This window comes from Marmota monax, unplaced genomic scaffold (assembly GCF_021218885.2).
Source record: "Marmota monax isolate L192 unplaced genomic scaffold, Marmota_monax_Labrador192_F-V1.1 WCK01_AAM20220418_F8-fsc00458, whole genome shotgun sequence".
Taxonomy (NCBI): domain Eukaryota; kingdom Metazoa; phylum Chordata; class Mammalia; order Rodentia; family Sciuridae; genus Marmota; species Marmota monax.
In genome coordinates, this window is record NW_026695113.1 from 42,456 (window position 1) to 48,427 (window position 5,972).

The window sequence follows — 5,972 nt, forward strand, 5'->3', positions numbered from 1 at the left end:
GCGGAGCAGAGAAAAATTAACTTTCATTTGAAAGTGTTTGTTGAGCATCCACAGAACAGTTTACTGGACTCTCAGCAAATATTTTTTCACCCGATCTTGTTGATACTTGGCATCAAAACTGAGTATATGAGTTGCACTTGGCAGCCCAAATTTCGTCATCTTATGTTGAAGAGTTCCTTTGCAGGAACACTTTGAATTTTGAGGTTTAACTTCTTTTTTCCCTATATGAATACATGCATTTGGAATGCTCAATCAAACACAGTTTGTGATACCTGTTTGAAACTTGGCCCACTCAATGAGTTCTCAGTGGCTCTTTATGCATTGTCCCCTGCTGAAGTATCCCCAAGCAGAGGCAAGGAAAATACACTTTCTTATGTAAGTGTTTGCAGAGCTTCCACAAAACTCGCGAGTTTACTGGAATTTCAGTGAATATTTTTTCACTTGATCTTGTTGATACCAGGTAAGAAAGATGAGCATACCAGTTGCATTTGGCTGCCAAAATTTCGTTCTTCTACGTTGAAACATTTGCTTTCAGGAAGACATTGAATTTGGGGGGTTTCTCTTCATTTTTAACCTATAGGAATACATGCATTTGGAACTCTAATTCAAACACTGTTTGTGCTAGCTGCTTGAAGCTTGACTCACTCAATTAGTTCCTGGTGTGCTCTCTGTGTTTGGCTCCCTGGTGAAGTGGTCCTAAGTGGAGACAAGGCACATACGCTTTCCTAAGAAAGCACTTACAGAGCTTCAACAGAGCTCCAAGTTACCTGGAATCTCTTCAAATATTTATTCACCTGATCTTGATGATACTTGTCAGGAAAGATGAGTTTACCAGTTGCACTTAGCTACCCAAATTTCGTTCTTCTCGGTTGAAAAGTTCGTTTGCAGGAACACTTTTGAATTTTTAGGTTTCACTTCACTCTTCCTTATATTGATTCATGCATTTGGAATTATACATCCAACACGGTTTATGCCAGCTGCTTGAAACTGAAACTCACTCAACTACTTCTCAGTGTGATCTCTATGCTTTGTTTTCTGTTGAAGTTACCCTAAGCAGAGGCAAGGGAAAGAAACTTTCATTTGAAAGCATTGGCAGTGATTCCACAGAACTGTGAGTTTCCTGGATTCTCAGCAAATATTTTTTCACCCTAACTTCTTGTTACTTGACAGGAAAGATAAGTAGACCGGTTGCATTTGGCTTCTCAAATTTATTTATTTATTTATTTATTTATTTTAAAAAGTTGGAAAAATTACTTTATGAAGCCTTACAAAGCACTGAATATAATTCAACTCTAATCCAGGTTTAGATACAATTTAATAATAGTTCATTTCCAAAATAAAAGTTATAAGTGAAACCATGAAATTTCCTAACACTTGATTTTAATACATTGCACTAATATACTAAATCAACTCTGCAGAACCAATATTTACAATAGATGGAAATTATGAAAAATCTGCCATCAGGTATATTTTTGTGTGTATATATTTGTATATATAGAACCCAAGGGATTACATTAATGAAGAAATAAGAGTCTATATGTCATGTCTTAACAGCAGAACAAGAGTGCAGAGTGTGAAACTTTCCAAAGCATGGGGTCTGGAACAGGAGCAGATATCTTGTTTTCTCAGGACTGAAGTCAAAATCTTAACTGCCATAGAGAAAGGGAAGCTTTTCCAGCTTTAATTGTTCATCTGTGTCAGAAAGTCCAGTATCCCTGAGATAGGAACCACTGCAATAAGAAGGGAGTGATAGGTTCTCCCAAAGGAAGATTGTTGCTTAATTTGGATGACTTGCCCTGGTCATTGGGTGTAAACTTTTGTTTCTCAGCCTAATGCTTCACAGCACCAAGACGTTTCAGTAATGGTTCATCATAAACCCAGCATTCTCCATCTTCATGGAATAACCTTGTCTCCCACTGAATTTCCTTCTCCTTTCTTTCTCGGGCTTCTGCTCTTTGTCTTTCTTCAAGTCTGTGCTTTGCTTCAGTTGCTGCATCAATGTCTCTGATTTTTAAATTGAAAGTGACATCCTTCCAAAGGCAGTGGGACTCATATTCATTCTGATCTTCTAACTTCCTCACTTTCTTCTTGATTATAGGCAACTTTTTGGTATCTACAAAGACCGTATTTTCCCCTGTTGCATATTTTGCATACATTACACCATTTCATTCCCCTTCAATTGAGCAAAAAGACTTCTTGTCATTTGGAGAAAAAATCTCAGCAGTAATTCTGTGTTTCTTGCCTCCATAGAAAGGTTTAGTGTGGAAGACGATATTTGCACTATAACCAGTTTTGGAACAATTAATATTGCATTCTCCTTCTAGTTCCACCCAGGGCACTGTGAGGATAGACCTTCCATAACCATTGGGGAATGTGAGAATGTAATGCTCATCATAGTCTAGACATGAGACACAGCCTTGCCCTATGTTGTGCACCCCAATTGACATCCCAAGGAATTTTGATTTAGTCCAGATATGAGCATTTAATTGGATTTTCTTGTTAAAGCATTCTGCATAAAAGGCTGAAATGGGTGGATGATGGGAAACCTGCTGAGCCACGAATGTTACACTGTTTTTGGAAACCCAGGGAACTGGTCCTTCTGAAACTAGCTCTGTGTTCTCTTCAGTGTCATTTGGTAACGTCCAGTGACACTGAAAGATCTCACCCAAAATGGGATTGTATGGCTTTTTAGCAACCGATCCTTTCCTTCCTGCATGAAAGGCTGAGAGGTACCATTTCACAACCTGAACCATTCGATCCCTAGGATCTTTCTGGTCGCTAATGCTCACAAACAGGTCCGGATGTGCAAAAAAGTCTGCATACATTTCTAAAAGAGATCTTCTTTCAAGAATAAATGTTGGAAGAACTACCTTAGTAAGATCCATTCCGAGCCTAACCTGTGACAAGAGGTGCATGATAACACTCTTGTGCTCCTCCACTGACCCTGCCTCTCCGTCATTGTCTCTATCGTCATGTGAATCAAAAAGGTCAGCATCACTTGTACTGTTGGACATGGAAGAATTCAGTGATTCTGTGGTATCTGGGCGTTTTAGGCTATTTGCCGAACTGCTGTGTGTCAAGACTGAGGCAGAAATAGAAGAATCTATTAAGCGCTTTGGGGATGAGCCACTCTGATGGAATTCATCAGCATCATAGAATTCATCTTCACTGCTAGAGTAAGAAAACTCTGGGACTGTATTTGGAGACAAGTTGACATGACTTGGAGAAGTTAGACTGCTACTAGGTGGTGAATGCCCACTGCCTGTACTATTTGGTGTTGGAGTCTGATGATGTCCCAAGGTAGCTAATACAGGTCCAACGGGTAAGGAAGACGGACGCTGCTCTGACTTACACAACTGAGCTGGTTCTGGAGGTAAGACAGTCTGGGAAGGCATTGTACTGATTACAGGTTCCAAGGGACTGGGTTGATATATTGCATCTACAGGATTAATAGTACTTTTAGCAATCTGCAGCAACACAATGCAGTGCTTAATAGATTCTACCATGCTATTTGTTGTTTCTTTGAGAGTTTCAATTTTCTTTCTCTGTTCATCATCTTTAGAGTTTTGAAGCTTGTCATCAAAAAGCTTTAGTAGTTCTATCAAGATTTGTAGGTAAGCATCTGCCTCTGTTAGTTTCTTGTCAAAGTCTTGGACACTAGGAACAAATCCTGAATCCAAACCCCCAAAGGGCGGCGAGAAGGAGGCAGGGGAAGCACCACACTGGCGCCTCCGGCCTTTGCCAGGGCAGGCAGCAGGGACCCCGGGGACTCAGGGGTGGGGACCAGCCCCTCTCCCAGACCCTCGGGGTCTACTCACTCGGCAAGTGGCCAGCAAGAAAGCCATTCGCTGGGGCCCCCGCTCTCAGTGCCTCCTGGGGCGGGAGGGGGGCTGCTCCTTCGAACCCCTCTTCTACTCCCTCGATCCGATCCCCGGGAGGCGGCGCAGACGGCCGGCTGCTCAAAATTAGATCTTCTAGGTTGAATAGTTCGTTGGCAGGAACACTTTGAAATTTTAGGTTTCACTTCATTTTCCCCTATAGGGATACATGCATTTGGAACTCTAACTCAAACGCGGTTGGTACTAGCTGCATGAAACTTGACTCACTCAGTTAGTTCTCAGTGCACTCTCTATGCTTTGCTTCCTGTTGAAGTAGCCCTAAGCAGAGGCAAGGAAAATATACTTTCATTTGAAAGTGTGTGCAGAGCTTCCACAGAACTCTGAGTTTACTGGAATCTCAGCAAAATTTTTTCACCCGATCTTGATGATACTTGGCAGCAAAGATGAGTATACCGGTTTCACTTGGCTGCCCAAATTTCGTTCTTCAGGGTTGAAGCGTTCGCTTGCAGGAGCACTTTGAATTTTAAGTTTCACTTCCTTTTCCCTTATAGGGATACATGCATTTGGAACTGTATATCAAACACGGTTTGTGCTAGCTTCTTCAAACTTGACTCACTCAATTAGTTCTCAGTGTGCTCTCTATGCTTTGTTCCCTGTGGTAGTAGCTCTAAGCGGAGGCAAGGAACATACACTTTCATTGGAAAGCATTTGCAAAGCTTGCACAGAACTCTGAGTTTACTGGAATCTCAGCAAATGTTTATTCACCCAAACTTGTTGATTCTTGGTAGAAAAAAATGTGTATACCAGTTGCTCTTGGCAGCACAAATTTTGTTCTGCTAGGATGAATCATTCCTTTGCAGGATGACTTGGATTAGTTAGGTTTTACTACATTTTCCCCTATAGGTATACATGCTTTTGGAAATCTAAATCAAACACGGTTTGTGCGAGCTGCTTGAAAATTGACTCACTGAATGAATTCTCATTGTGCTCTCTATGCTTTGTTACCAGTGTATGTACACCGAAGCGGAGCAGAGAAAAATAAACTTTCATTTGAAAGTGTTTGTAGAGCATCCACAGAACAGAGTTTACTGGACTCTCAGCAAATATTTTTTCACCCGATCTTGTTGATACTTGGCAGCAAACCTGAGTATATGAGTTGCACTTGGCAGCCCAAATTTCGTCATCTGATGTTGAAGAGTTCCTTTGCAGGAACACTTTGAATTTTCAGGTTTAACTTCTTTTTTCCCTATATGAATACATGCATTTGGAATGCTCAATCAAACACAGTTTGTGAGACCTCTTTGAAACTTGGCCCACTCAATGAGTTCTCAGTGGCTCTTTATGCATTGTCCCCTGCTGAAGTATCCCCAAGCAGAGGCAAGGAAAATACACTTTCTTATGTAAGTGTTTGCAGAGCTTCCACAAAACTCCCGAGTTTACTGGAATTTCAGCGAATATTTTTTCACTTGATCTTGTTGATACCAGGTAAGAAAGATGAGCATACCAGTTGCATTTGGCTGCCAAAATTTCGTTCTTCTACGTTGAAACATTTGCTTTCAGGAAGACATTGAATTTGGGGGGTTTCTCTTCATTTTAACCTATAGGAATACATGCATTTGGAACTCTAAATCAAACACTGTTTGTGCCAGCTGCTTGAAGCTTGACTCACTCAATTAGTTCCTGGTGTGCTCTCTGTGATTGGCTCCCTGGTGAAGTGGTCCTAAGTGGAGGCAAGGAACATACGCTTTCCTAAGAAAGCACTTACAGAGCTTCAACAGAGCTCCACGTTAACTGGAATCTCTGCAAATATTGACTCACCTGATCTTGATGATACTTGTCAGGAAAGATGAGTTCACCAGTTGCACTTAGCTACCCAAATTTCGTTCTTCTAGGTTGAAAAGTTCGTTTGCGGGAACACTTTTGAATTTTTAGGTTTCACTACACTCTTCCTTATAGGGATACATGCATTTGGAATTATACATCAAACACGGTTTATGCTAGCTGCTTGAAACTGAAACTCACTCAACTAGTTCTCAGTGTGATCTCTATGCTTTGTTTTCTGTTGAAGTAACCCTAAGCAGAGGCAAGGGAAAGAAACTTTCATTTGAAAGCATTTGCAGTGATTCCACAGAA

The 5,972-nt window shown here is 41.0% G+C and overlaps 1 pseudogene; it reads right to left on the reverse strand.

Annotated features, from left to right (window-relative positions):
• Positions 1 to 1,655: 1,655 nt before the first annotated feature.
• LOC124081798 (oxysterol-binding protein-related protein 9-like) lies at positions 1,656 to 3,837 on the reverse strand (annotated as a pseudogene).
• Positions 3,838 to 5,972: the final 2,135 nt, after the last annotated feature.